At 37.8% G+C, this 14842-nt stretch overlaps 1 long non-coding RNA gene across 3 annotated transcripts in view; it reads right to left on the bottom strand.

The window, feature by feature from the left end:
* The window catches only part of LOC115945105 (uncharacterized), a 249494-nt gene that overhangs the window by 32155 nt on the left and 202497 nt on the right, over positions 1 to 14842 (bottom strand). Inside the window, exons 3-4 of one of the 3 annotated variants that reach the window (XR_014144351.1) lie at positions 7228 to 7360; positions 4534 to 4572 (exon numbers count right to left, since the gene is read on the bottom strand). The exons of 1 other annotated variant lie outside the window; for it this stretch is intronic. This is a non-coding gene — a long non-coding RNA (uncharacterized LOC115945105). The remainder of the gene's footprint in view (positions 1 to 4533; positions 4573 to 7227; positions 7361 to 14842) is intronic. One more of the 3 variants, XR_014144353.1, reaches the window with a different exon arrangement.

The raw sequence follows: 14842 nt of genomic DNA, 5'->3' as shown, positions 1-14842 counted from the left end.
GGAAGGGGATTTGACATTTATTGAGCATCTACTATGTGCCAACCATTTTTTGATGTACATACTTTCATTGATTGATCAGTCCTACAAATAAGTACTGTTATCCCAATATGATAAATGAGAAAACAGAAACTAGGAAACCATGGAAGGGAAGAAAACTAAAATTTGTTGAGCAAGTGAATACTAACATGAGATGCACTTCATATTTATACATTCATTTACACTTTACATATGCATCCCCATGTTACAGTTTTAAAAAATGGGCTCAGAGTTGTTAAATAATTTATACAATATCATACACTTAGTAAGCAGTTAAGTTGAACTAGAATCTGAATGGATCTGATTCATCCTATTTTTCCCAATTACATCAAAATACTTCAGCATAAAATTCTTTAAATGTAGCTGCTAGCAGAGGCACTGAAGAATTTAGATGGCTTCCAGCTCACGAGGGGAAGGTTGCCATTTATAAAACTGTTGTGTTCCCCAGCAGGGAAAGGCATCTGGGAACATTTCTAGAATTAAATTTATCCATAATTAAATAAATAAAATTAATAAGAGTAAATATTAGAGGCATCTTTCCTGGCTCAACTGTATGGTCCAGTACAGGTCACCAAATCTACTCTATTATAATTTATTTTCCTTCTTTTTTCTTCCTACTAAAACTATTGAACATTCATTGCTTCATTATAATTTGTTTTTTAACTCATCCATCTCCTGTTCTAGATTAGGAGTTCCTTTTGGGCAGATACCTTGATATATCCTAGCCATCTAATACCTGACACTTAGCAGATGCTCAATAAAAATCAAAGGGATGAATGACTGAATAAACAAATGAATTCATTAATAAACAAACATGAAACAACAGGGTAGCAAGCCAAACTTATTACCTAGCTCTAGCAAACTTTGGAATAGTCTAGAATATGGCGCTCACACTGAAGGTGATGTGATGCCTCAAGTGTGTAACCTCGAGTTATAGATTTAGCTTGGTAAGTACTTAGCCAGGACTCAGCTTACTTGAGTGGTACCCATCTCTGTCCTACCACTATTCAAGATGCTCCAATCTTGATCTCCAGCCACTGAGAGATTTACGGTCCCTCTGAGTCTGTGATTCTCTAGGGCATACTATCCCCTACTTCTCCTTCATTCCTCTGTTCCAAATATATGTTTTGATTTGATGTTTGCAAAAATGTTAAATGTAGGCTTTCCTTTGCTCAGAAGAATGCCTACAGATAATATGCAGAGGTTAAGAGCATGAGTTTCAGGTCAGACTAAATAGGTTCAGGCCTAACTATCATTTATTTATTAGCATGTGACCTTCAAAAAACAGTATGTGTAAGTTTTAGCTTCTCATACATAGATGGGGATAATAGAAGTACCTACCCCAGAGGAAATTATATAAGATGATGAAACAAATGCAGTGAGCATGGCTCCTAACACATTGTTATTTTAATAATAGAATGAGAGTAAGAAAGTGTCTTTTTATTTGGCTGTCTGGTTTATAATTACTTAAGAATTAAAACCAAGAGAAAAGAGAAATCCCCTTTATCCTCCTAAAAAAGCATTGAGTAGTCTGGTTGCAAGGACAGGAATATGAGTGGTTTGGCCCAGCTTTAGATCTTGCGCCCATCCTGGCAATGAAAGTGAGTGCTATGTTTGTTGACCTGGGTATTGGACCTCCTCAGGGGTCTGGGATGGGTGAGGGGGCGGGAAGGGGAGTGCTGTCTCACCTAAACCACATGGACTGAGCGAGAGAGGAGGCAATAGCTAAAGGAAAATCAGAGCAGAAAGAGCTGCTCTGCATCCCTACAGGACTAAACCAACCACGGATAACCGATATAGGATGACCTTACTAACCAAGAGAAATGAAAGCACCATCACATGCCTGTTTTCTCCTAGTAAAAGGCATAACTTCCCAAATTCAAACTGGTCACTTACCCCTATGGGAAGTATGCAAATAAAAGGACAGAATTGTGCAAATAAAAGGATGGATTTTCATCTGTGTGTGTCTGTCCTTGTTATAGTTTAATACAACCACATGTTGTCCCTTGTCTCAGGAAAGAAGTTAGAGTAACAAAATTCAGACATAAATTGCCAATATTTCCTAATATAGCTTTTTCCAGAAGCTTTTGTAAAAGTAGAAGTCATATTGATGCCAAGTTTCAAATAGCACTTAAATCAGGCCATTTTGTCCTAGAGTCATTTACCCATGGGTGGTGGTGGTGGTGTGTGTGTGTTCCAGTGGTGGTGATGTATGTGTGTATGTTTCAGTGTACCTGTATTTGTGTTTCCCTTATTCTCTTCCCTCACATTTCTCCTCATAAGAAATTTCTCCTCTCCATGGTCTTCTACCACTCAAGCCATCAAACATGGAGGAATGAACACAATACTTAAACAATGTAACTTTCTTCCTTGAATAGAACATCAGATATCCAAGCAATTTTTTAATATGTTCACATGAAAAGAAAAATAAGCAAATGTAGAAGGTAATTATGGAGGTCACAGAAAGTTTCTTTTCTCTTGTTTTTAAGTGAAATATACATTTTCAAATTAAAAGACAATTCTGGGAAAATATTGGGATGACTATTAAAAAAGGAGATGAAATATGAAAAGCTCAAGTAATAAATAATGAACACAAATAAATGACCTGCCAGTTTGTCAACCTCCAAGCCAAGCATTATATTCCAGGATTTGAAGTGAATAAGAAGACTGCAGAAACTGATACTGAGCCACACAGACAAAGAAATCTCACTTCATTCTACTGTGTTTTTAAAACATGGATATTTGCATGGCTAGAGCATTAGATAAGTACACTGAAACATCATTTTATTTAATATGACCAATTCTGGAGAAGTACATCACAAGAAATGAAAACCTGGAACCCATTAGGGATGTTCCCAGTTCTGGGTTGGGCCTGTTTTCCCTGGAGGTTCTACAAGCCTACAGCCCACATTATATCCAAGATGTATTAAATAAAACAATGGTATCACTAAATGAAAATATCACTGGATATTGTAGACTACCTTTGGAAAAGCTTCTTATGAAAACATACCTCAATCATTTAACTTGACAGGCCAACTCCATTATTAAAAGTATATCTGTATCTTTCAACAAATCTTGACTCATATTGGTAGCTTCCTTCTTAGTTCCAAAAGAGAATACTATCACCATGTGCTTACTATAATAGAAAGGCTCTTATCATTGTGTTACAAGTGTCCTTCTTCCTTAAAATCCAACCTTATTCCTTTCTTAAAGTCTCAATATAATATAATGTAATATAAATATAATCAATTATGTATATTATATATTAATAAAATGTAACATGTTCATAATATTTATATTGTTATTTAGATTATATTAACTATTATTTATATATTTATTTATGTAGAATATTTATACCTTATAATATGTTTATAATTTTTGAAATATACAATGTAATACAACAATGTAACCTATAATTACTCACCATATAGTTATAATATATTAAAATATATAATATATTATATATTATTATCTACATATACATGCTTAATTATACCTTTATAGGACTGAATGGCAATAGGGTTGAAAAAGAGTTCTCACTGAGATTTAATTCAGGGTCATGGATTAGACATTGCAGTTGTAATCATTCCCCATTCACCAGTATCCCATTTACAAAGCCTATTCCTCATGAATCTACCTCAATTAGCATCTTCTCTGAAGAGACTTCCATGCCCATACTCTTTACCACCAGAAATATAGAACAATTTTTAAAAATGCCACCAGTGTTTTGTGTAATGAGGTTAAGTGCCAGTGAACGTATAATCAGATCATCGCTGTCTTGTGCCTGCCATCTTGTACAAACTCTTCTGGTTATACTAGTCACACTGCACTGTAGTTTGTTTAATGCCAGTCTACACAGTGGGACTCTGACTTACCTGGGTGAAAAGCCACGTTATACTCATTTTTGTTTCCAGTGGCAGATAGTGTCTGAACCAGGCCACCACCAAGCCAGTGTGCTTATCTCTCAGCTGCTAGGAGTCTTGGCTGCTGGTGGCCCATAGCCATCTTTCTCCAGAGGATTCTCTTTGACCACTAGGAGTCCAGAAATGCCCACAAGGAGAGCCTCATCAAATGACTAGATGCTTGAAGGGTACACAGGCCCAGCCTCTAGACTCAAAGTGGGACCAGTCTGTGGTCTTCATGCCCTATAGCTCCCCTGGAGATCAGGTGAGGTAAGACTCAGCTGAATTCACATCTCTGCTTAGCTTCTTCCCCTGCCCAGATCTGCTTCCTTCACTCTTGGAAACACTCCATCAGCTAATCACTCATACACGAACCTCCATGTCAGGTTGTGCTTTTAGGGATTCTGACCTAAAACACCTCTAAGTGCACTGATTGCTGGGACAAATGGTCTGTTTCTCCTATTAAACTCTGAGATCCACAAGAACAGAAAAAAATGACTTATTTACCTCTTCATATACAGTACCTAATTCAGTGCCTGACAGTAAACACTCAAAAAAAAGTTTTAAATTTGAATTAATAAGTGAATATATTTACCTCATTCCTTATTCTCTTCTTGGACAGAATAGATAAATCCTAGGAAAAGCAAGACATGGGTTTAAGGATTATCATTGCCATTATCATTTCATATCAACCTTTCTCTAAGACTGAATGAATATAAATTGTTGGGAGAAATAGTAACCTCTGAAATAAGGGGGATAAAGACACACCTCCCCCCAATTCTATCTTACAGTAATGTAGATAATGAAACAGTGGCACCTCATCAATTGAATAGATTCATTAACAGTAGCTAATGGCCAAATATCAAACTGAATTTTGTTTTGTTTTCTTTTTTAGCTTCCCCTGAGAATATTTTTCCCTTCCTCACTTTCATCTTACTCCCATATTAAATCAGCATTAGGTTGGTAAATATCAAGCCAACTCTAGGAAATAAAGATTTTCTCAGTTGAGTTTTCTTGGTCGCAACACAGTATATCACCAGAGATTAAAACAAATATGGGACTCTGGTCTCTACTGTATCCCTTGGAAATGATCCTATTTCTCCTCACTGAGGAAGACAGGTTAGACTCCACCAAATGAATTAACAAGGTCATCCAGAGGATAAGAACTCCAACATTAATCAAAAGCATGTACCTATATATATCTAAATTAATCTGAAGGCACAAGTTTCTCCATCAGCGGATCTGCTCAGGCCTATGTCTTACTAATAAAGTAGCAGGATTTCAGTGGGCAGAAAATAGAACAATACTTTCAATGTTCTAATTATAATTCCTGTTACCAATCGCCTCAAAGTTTGCCCAAGAAAGCATAAAAATAATTGACTCTTCACAAATACATTTTGTTTTGAGGTAGACATAGTTTTCTGATAAGAAAAGGCTCATTAGGTTTCTATTACTCAAACTTGCGTCAAATAGACAAGATACGATTCTTAACACAATGACAAAAAATTACTCAAATAACATCTCTAAGCGGATTCACTGTTTGGGAACACTGGTATTTGGTCAGCTGTTCTGGAAACCTCCAGCCATCAACTGTATTGCAATTACAGAGCTATGGATAAAACAAATGAGATGAGATGGTGCAGGAGAGGCACGGGAGGGGCCCAGGAATTCTAAAGAAAACTGGCCTTTAATATCGAATCGGCTGCCATTTCACCCAAGTGTGGGGCTGGAGACGTTATGTTATCTCATCTATTCCTTACTATAACCCTGATAAGGCTGGATTTTTATCTTTATTTTACAAGTGATAACAGTTGTCTTTACAGATACTAGATCGCTTTTACGAAGTCACATGGCTACTAAGCAGCACTGCTGGAACTCAAACCAAAGACTATCTGTTCCAAAGCCCATCATCTTTTGACTTCATCACTCTTTATCAGGTTAGCTAGTATTCACTAAGGGTTTATTTTCACTGAGCTCTTAAATATCGGCATTTCTGTGACTCAGGGGGAAAAAAGACACTTCTCTCTTTCTTTATGACACCAGCACTTACAATCCCATCACCCTTTTGATATATTACTTACTAGCTAACAACTAATACATGATCTGTTCTAAGAAGCAATTCCATATCCGAAGAGTGGGTGCCGTCTTCTTTAAAGTTATCAAAATGAGTTAGTAAAATGCAGTGGATGCTTTGAGGGCATGCTAAAGCTTTGGAATCTGTCAGCAAATGAAGAAAAATGAAGGCAATACCGGCACCCTCGATTTTGTGGACAAAGCCCATAGCGGACACAGGCATGTTCATGACTCCATGACTTCCAAAGCCCTGGGGAAATTCAGAAATGATGCCCGGTTTCCTGAGTCAGAAAGAGAGTGTGGCCGGGTTCCCCGCTAGAGGAAGGTGGGGAGAAAACTGGGCTGCCATCCTCTGTTCTCTTTGTGAAGTGGTATATGAAGTATCTACTGTGAGTGAAGGATGTGAGGCAAAGATGGGGAGACAGAAAGTGGCAGAGGTTAAATGGGTTTGGATTCACTGTCTTGGGGAATGGAAGAAAGGACTGACAGGTGACAGGGTGACAAGAATGCAAGCTCCATGAGGTCAAGGAACTTTTCTCCGTTGTGTCTCCTTAGCATTCACACATAGTAGATGCTCAGTAAATATTTGTGGAATGAGCAACCTTGGAAGAAATTCTTGAATTGGTTTTATAAATGGCAGTATCCAAGATATCATTTTGGAAATAAATTCTATTTGCAGTATTTCAATGAAATCGGCAACATCTCATGCCATATCATCTCTCTCTCTCAAGTTCCTCTTAATGCCAACCAAAGAGTCTTCATGCAGTTGAGGTCTGGACAAAATGAGTATCAAGAGTGAATTAGAGGTATAAAGATTAGCCTGATGATTACCTATATAAGATGGTTACAGGTTACCTTCCCAGACTTTGCCTTGGTGATGGTGAAGGGGTTTGTGAGCGCTGCAAAATGAGTGGATGTAGATGAGTCTGAAGTCCTTTGGGAACACAGCTAGCCACTCTGCAGGTGCTGGCCTGACTCTTACTTTTCTTCTCTAAGGGCAAGAGTTTCTCAGATGCTGCATCTGACCTATTCCCTTTCTCCTCATTCCAGAGTTTCTTGGTGCTCTCTCTGCGTTTTCTCCTTTTTTTTTTTTTTTTGAGGTGTTTCTAGCAAGGCTCCAGAGGGTTGTCCCATCCTCCCCCAACAGCTACCCCTCAGTTTTAGGATACTGCTTTGCTGGAGATTCTTAACTTCTGTAGGAACCTACAGGACTCACCTGGCCTAGAGATGTTGCACATGTGATGATTTTAGGGCTTGAGATCTACCTTCTCCTTGGCCCTCCATGTCATCGACTTTTCATGACCTCCACTCCCTTAAGGCACCAGTTCCTGTGTGTTCAGCTCTTGCTTCTACCAGTGAAAATAGGAAGAAGGGGAAACAGCAATGTGATGTATTAGCCAAGTTTAAGCCTTCAAGTTATATTTGTAAAACTGACAAAGCACTTTATAATCTCCATATAAAAGCCAAGTTGAAAGCAAAGACTTATTAAATCTGTTTAAAATATACAAATGAGTAAATTATTGCTAATGGCATGATTTTCTGTACTCTTCTTCAAAGCTAAACCAGAAAATTCTTTTCATTTTAAACAACAGATTCATTTATTGCATTATCCAGGATACCTCACTAATCCATTTCTGGTTTTTAGTATAATACAGATCTATCTACATTTGTAAACAAAAGACTGAGCTGCAAGAGAAATGAAGAGAAAAGCTAGGCCTGCATTTCAGAGTTAACATGCAAAAACCATTAAACCAGAATTCATTTTAAACAAGTTTCTGCTAGACAGGATGGGTTGAGTGTGATTACTAGTTCTAGGAACCCATTATGAAACAAATAAAAGTTAAACATTGCCCTGGAAAATTGATACAAGTGAGTTGAATTCATTTATCTACTGAACAACAAATAGAGCTCAAATTTGGCAAGAAGAGTAGGATATCTGGGGAGAGGATGTTATCCCAAGGATGTAGATGAGAACAAGTTATGTTAAGAAAAGTAAAAGGTACAGAGATGGAATTTTACACAATTATTCAGAGTGTGGTAGATTTATATTATGTCAATTTAGCTCCACTGGAACTGAATTTCAAAAATTCCCTTGCCTGCATAGCTCCTGGTTGGCATGAAGTATCATCAGCCACACTCCTTGTGCGTGCAGAAGGTGAAAGCAGGCAATGAGGCTCCTGGTAGCTTATACACACTGTTGCTTGTTGCTGGCTTCTCACCTTGGGGTAGCATCCTCTTCTCCAGTTCCTGTACCTCCTGCCAAATCCTCATTTGGCTTCTCTGGCTCCTGGGTTAGGTGCAGAATGAGTTCCATGATGAAGGGCACTAGCTTCCCCTGCAGGATACCCCCATTCCCCATGTGGCAGGTGTAAAGGCAGGGAGAAACTGTCATGGATTTTAAAAGCCTGTCTTCATGGGCTCCAGTCAGCATTGCAGGTTCCTGCTTGTGCTCTCTTCCCCTCACATCCATCCTTCTTCTTAACTGCCTGCACTGTGGATGTCTGTCTCCACCACCAGATCCAGAAGGAAACATCTCACGTAACAGTTTAACCATGTCCCGCAACTGTGTAAGGCCAAGCCACTATTATAGACCCCTATTTAGATATTAATGTGTATTTCAGAGATTTTGTGTTTCTCTGATCACACTCTGACTAAAACACAGGGAGACATCATTAGAGTGGGGAAATATTGGGAAGATAATTGAATAAATCATCTAATTTTTCAGAAGAAAGGCAATGACTTTGACTAGGCTATTGTTGCCATAAAGTTCTCCATGATGCTCAACAAAGGTAAACCAATGCTATTTAAGACCTTCAGTATCTTCATATAACTTTATGCTATTAAAGTTGTTAGTCACACACTTTTATGTCATACACAATAGTTTATATTTATGCATATTTATGGTTAATGTTTCAAATATATTCAGTGTTTGACATTATCTAGGTGATACCACCATTCTTAGTCGCTGATGTTAAGTATTTAAGATTTTGCTTTGTATACCACTTCTGATGTGAATTTTTATCTGTAACCTGACTTTTTTCTCAAAAGAATTCTGATAAGTCAGAAAAGAGCCAGTAGCGAGTTGGGATTTGGCATACAAAGAGAGAACAAACATTGCTAAAGCTCAGGCTATTACATTTGCACCTTCTAATTTCAATTAATTTTCACAAAACCTTGATGGTTAGTTTCTTACTCCTATTTTTCAGTTGGGGACCAAGAACCAGAGAATAAAGTGTCCTGTTCAACATCTCACCCTTAACAAAAACCTGTTTTTCCTTAAAAGTGAGTGAAACCATAATCATACCAATGGAAAAACTGCAATAACCTTTAGAACCAGAAAATGTTGAGGTGCTATGCACTAAGAAAAGTAAGAAGATAAGAAGCAACCAGACCATATAACAAGGATTCAGCGTCTGAGAGCTGGGCACAGCAGTAAACAACAGTGATAAAAATTTTTATCTCTTGATAAGAAAATCTTTGCTGATAGTAAACTCTTTACAGTAATATTTAATACATCTGAAAGCTACTACATTTTTAACATGTAAAAATGAATCAAATGGAAAAAATTGCCCAAGCAAGAATCAAACACTAGACCACAAAACTTCCAAGTATCATCTAATGACTAGGGAGGAAGTATGTATTTTAATGAAAGAAATCCCCAACGTATACTACCTAGAATTTTCATGTCAGCAATTGTCCCTTCAATATTGAGACCCTTTGTCTATTCCAGAGGGGTAATGACAGGTCGAATTTTACCTGAAATCCCCTCAAGTTCCCAGTTCTCATGGTCACTTCCTTCTCAAATTTCTTTGTTACTAATCAATGGCACCTCGTTATGATCTCTGTGAAAGTTTGAACAAAAGGAGCCATTTCCCAATGGTTGTAAAAATAAATGGAACATGAAGGGAAGTTACACTTTATACTGTAGTCAAGTCACAGAATTTTTAGCGGCATTTAAGAATGATTTCCTATCTTTTACAAATGAGTTAGTGAAAATCGGAGAAATGAAATTTTATTAGTTAAATTCAAAAGTGAGTTCAGGTTTCTGGGTGCATTAAACTGACACAATTCTGTGAGTGAGTAATTTTTTAAAAATAAAATTACAATTACAAAATTACATATAGGACTTTGGGTGTGGCTCGTGAAAGTGTGGGTTTAACATTCTAACCAGAACTGGATGAGGTAAAATCCACTTGAAAAGGCAAAAGCCAAGTAAGTGTTGAAAAACCCAGTCCCAGGAAGTGCAGGGAAGGAGAGGAGCTTCAGGAACAACTGGAACCAGAGACATGAACCTCACCGGATTGTTTCCATCTCTGTTTCTCTCTGCAGGTTGGCTTTATTCCCTCTCATTGTAAACCAGCACTCTTCAGAAGCAGGAAAATATGGCTGCTGATAGTTCTTAAGTTATATATCATAGAGTTTAACCACTGAGATGCTGAGATGTTCTCCAAACCAAATCTAAGGAAGGGCCTTAATTGATCTAGTTGGGTCCAAGTTAACTGTTGTCAGTGGTGTTGAGTCTTATAAAAACATGGGGGCAACCACGAGCACACTGTCAGCATAGAAAAGGATCTGTGCCAAGAAGAATCTGGAAAGACAAAACAACCCTTCATAAATCATTTGCTCAATGCCGAACAGCTAATATGTGGTATATTCAGAATCATAAACTAAGGGTTCATTTCCAGCACAATTTTTTCTCTAAATGTTACAGCAGATACTAAAGAAATGAGTTTTCCTGGCTCAGAATTTGTGTTTTCTTGGCATAGAAAATTATCAGAATACGCAAACAAAAACAAGACCCAACACAAAATAATCTTAGTTTTTTCAGTCAATTTAGAGTTCTTTTGAATGACTATTATACACATCAATTCTCATCAGAGATTTATTAAGAAAACAGGACATTTGGGTTAAGCGTGTATTATCTATTAACTCATGCTAGAAATTTCCTTTTTACTGCTATTCTGATGTAATTTGTTTGCCTATCTCTTTATCATAGATACAGAATAGATGAAAAAGTGCTAATTGGTTGTGCCCTGCGATAAATGAAAGATTATTATACAGTGCTTTGATATGTAAATAGCATAATTACAAGCTTATTAAAGCCACTTTTTTTTAGAATAAATAGCATATTGATAAACATTTCAGACCAAAAAGTTTCTGTATAAGGAAGTTGCTATTGATTTGTATTTCCTAGTTAACTAATTCTCTATTGATTTATGTTTCTTTGCCCTTAACAAAGTGCTTCAGTTATTGGAAGAATTAAAAGAAGGGGAAATGAAAATGGGAAATTTTGACAAAATATATTATAATAGAAAGAAACCCCCCCGCCTTTCCTTCTCTTTCTTTAATGCAGCTTTAGCAGCATCTTTTTATTTTAATTTTTACATTCATAAATTCCCATTCTTCTTGATTAGCTCCGAGAATTCCTCCGCACTTGGATTTATGACGTATGTTGAAGGCAATCCTGGAAAGGATTTATAATAGTGCCTAAACTATGCTACTTTGCTTGAGATGAGAAAAGACAGGGCTTGAAAATAAAGTCATGGATATCAGTGTTCAGCTCTCTTCCACCAGGGAGACTTACTCTGGGCGAGGCCCAGCCTAGTGGCCTGGTGGAACATGGGCTACATTGGTTGCACTGTGCGCTGCTAGCCAAGAGCACAAAAGTCTCAATTCAGAAGCTGGAGAAAAGAGTCAGAAACTAAAACCAAGGGTAGCAGATGCCACACCAAACTGAAGGCATATGAATTATCTTCTAGATGAGTAAGGGAACAACATCTGTTCTTACTCATAGATCAAATCCTGCCCAGCAGGCTCAGGGCATGGGGTTCCTCACACGGAAGCACGGGACAGGACACATGAGGAGAACGGATGACAGTGTGATTCCTCACACTGACGTGCAGTAGAGCAACGGTAAACAGGGTGTTCAGGAAACATCGGGAGGGGCCCACAGAACTATGAGCCATTCAGAAACCAGAACTGAGCTCATACTACCTGGTAAACTCTACTGGCACAGGACAGAGGGCCAATTTGAAAGCAAAGACACAAATGTGCAAGTTTGGGGGACTCTTTAAAATGCAATTAGAGCCACTGATCAAAGGACAGGTTTAACATATAAACAAACTGGAGAAGAGTCCTGATCACATTTGAACATTTTGCATTCTACCTACCTACACAACAATATTACCTTCAGGATGTCCTCTGAACATTACCTTCAGGATATACTCTATTAATGAGAAGCCTTTTTTCCCCCCCTCTCACACTTAGAAGAATATGCTATTTGTCATTTATGCATATTGTATCTTTTTTTTTTAATTGCTCCATTTTCTTTTCTGATATCATACTACATGATAATGATTTAGAATAATATGTCAGGTGTGCTTAGTGTGGTAGAAAGTCTCCCTTTTTCCCTCCAAGTTTACTTTCCATCTATTTCAGCCTTAACCTGTGCCCAGGGAGAACGACCTCCACCAACTGTGTTACCTGAGTTCCCCTGCCCTCTGGCTTCTAGCTGGGTTTGACCCATAAGAAGTATAGACATGAGATCAGATAATGGGAGAAGAGAAAGGTTGGGGTATTTTACCCTTACTCTCTTCCAACCAGATGGTGGCTTAGCAGGGATAGTGTTCTCCTTGAGTGAGCATCTCAGACAGCCCCTGTCAGGTGGCTATAGCTCTGTCTAGATTCCAGGGATAGTCTCTTTGACCGTGTTTGTGTTGGCCTGATGGTGGGAGTAGATGCCTGTCCCTGCTAGTTTTAGAGGGCTTTGTCATCCCTTTTTGAATCCCTTAACCCTGCCACACCTTGGTACAGAGCCTCTTTATTGCATTCTCTTAAGTTAAATTATTAACTTAACAACTGTGACGTATGCTAAGGAAATTCCATGGTGCTACTTTACTCGGTTTACAAACTGCCATGCATTATTGCTGCCAAAGAATAAGAAGCAATATCCTGGATTATTATTTTGTCACTTAGCCTCAAACAACATAAGGTTCCCAGCCTTGAAATACCTCCTCCTCTAAGCTCAAAAGATACAGCACAGAGGGGAAGATGAGAGAGATGGTGCTAAGGATGATGGCAACTCTTCCTGAGATTAATTACTGAGATTCATTCTTACTGAGACTAATTATGTGATAGAACTCGCTTTTCTAAGCATTTGACACATATTAAATCTTTCAATCCTCATAACAGTAAGATAGTGTTTATCATTATTTTCTCATTTTATAAATAGAGCAAATGAGGCAAAGATTAAATAACCTGCCACTAGTAAGTGGCAGAAGGGTTGTTCAAACACTGGGGCCAAGGCTCCAACACCCATGTGCTAAAGCACCCAGGTAAGAGTGCCTCATCCTGCAATTTCTACCCTATTTTTTGATGCCATGGATATCTGGGTTCCATCTTTATGAATACAAACATTTAATTTAGTATTATAACACCACTCACAAATTTTTGTCAAGCAAGCACTTTACAGAGCAAATATCATTAGGCCAGTTTAATTTATGATTGAATTTTCTATTCAGCACAGTTAAAAGATTTTTATGTTTACTTTACTGAAATTATATTTATCAGGTTCATTTTTCTGTAAACTGTACACTGAATATCTGATTTATTGGTGAGTCATTTTGTCCATATAAAATGTGACTGATTATAGCTTTTACCCATAGTACTTTTCTTTTATGGTTATTATAATAGAGCTTCAACAGACCCACATTTAATTTACATGAATTCAATCAGCTTGGCCAAAAATTAAAATAAATCTAAGAGTTTCAGTGACTTCCCAAATCCACCCCCAAGGGATTCTCAAACATTAAAAGGTTTCATACATGTGAGGATAGAATTGAGTAGCGATTCCTCCAAAAAGAAATGAAGGAATTAACTTGGGGTGGGAGGAGGAGGGTGTTGATGAGAAACAGCTTATTAACATAATCTCAAAATATCTCCTTACAAATTACAATTTACAGAAGTTATAATTTGCTACACAGTGGAGAAACAAAATAGCACCTTAACCAACTGATGGAAATTACCATCGTGAATACAGGACAGGCACGATGTGCCTACAGGTGTGATGGCCTAAGAAGGACACAGCATCACTTAATTTAGCAATCCTGCCAAAAAGATACATAACCAGAATCACATTAGGGGGAAACTGAGGTAAACCACCTCCAAAGACAATCTGTTGAGGCACCTGGGTGGCTCAGTCAGTGAAGCAGCTGCTTTCTGCTTAGGTCATGATCCCAGGGGTCTTGGGATCCAGCCAGAGGAGAGCCTGGCATGGAGCTCCCTCCTCAGCAGGGAGCCTGCATTTTCCTCTCCCTCTGCCCCTCCCCCCACTCATACACACACACTCTCTCTCTAATAAATAAATAAAATCTTTAAAAAAAGACAGTCTGTAAAACCACTGGCCTATAATCTTCAAAATTATCAAGGTCGGGAAAGAAAATATAAGCTAAGGAACTATTCCAAATTAAACAAGAATGATAACTGAATGCAATACATGATCATAGATTAGATTCTGGAGAAAAACCAACATGAATGATATAATTGGGATAACTGAAAAAACTGGAAGTGGACTATTATATAAATAATAAGTGTAGCCATGTTAAATTTCCCGAATTTGCTAGCTAGACTGTGGTTAGGGAAGAAAATATTCTTGTTCTTGGGAAATACACCCTGAAGTATTAAGTGACAAAAAGTCATGATGTACTCAACCTACTCTCAAACGGGTCTGCAAAAAGCTGTGCATGTATGTGAGAGAATAAAAAGCAAATGTGGCAAAACAGTCAATATTAGTGACTCTCTAGAAAGGGCATACACGTATTCTTCATAATTTC

Source organism: Leptonychotes weddellii, chromosome 4 (genome assembly GCF_054177405.1).
Source record: "Leptonychotes weddellii isolate Sample4059 chromosome 4, ASM5417740v2, whole genome shotgun sequence".
Lineage (NCBI taxonomy): Eukaryota > Metazoa > Chordata > Mammalia > Carnivora > Phocidae > Leptonychotes > Leptonychotes weddellii.
Note: the sequence above shows the minus strand (reverse complement) of the source record. Positions and strands in the feature narration are given on the sequence as shown.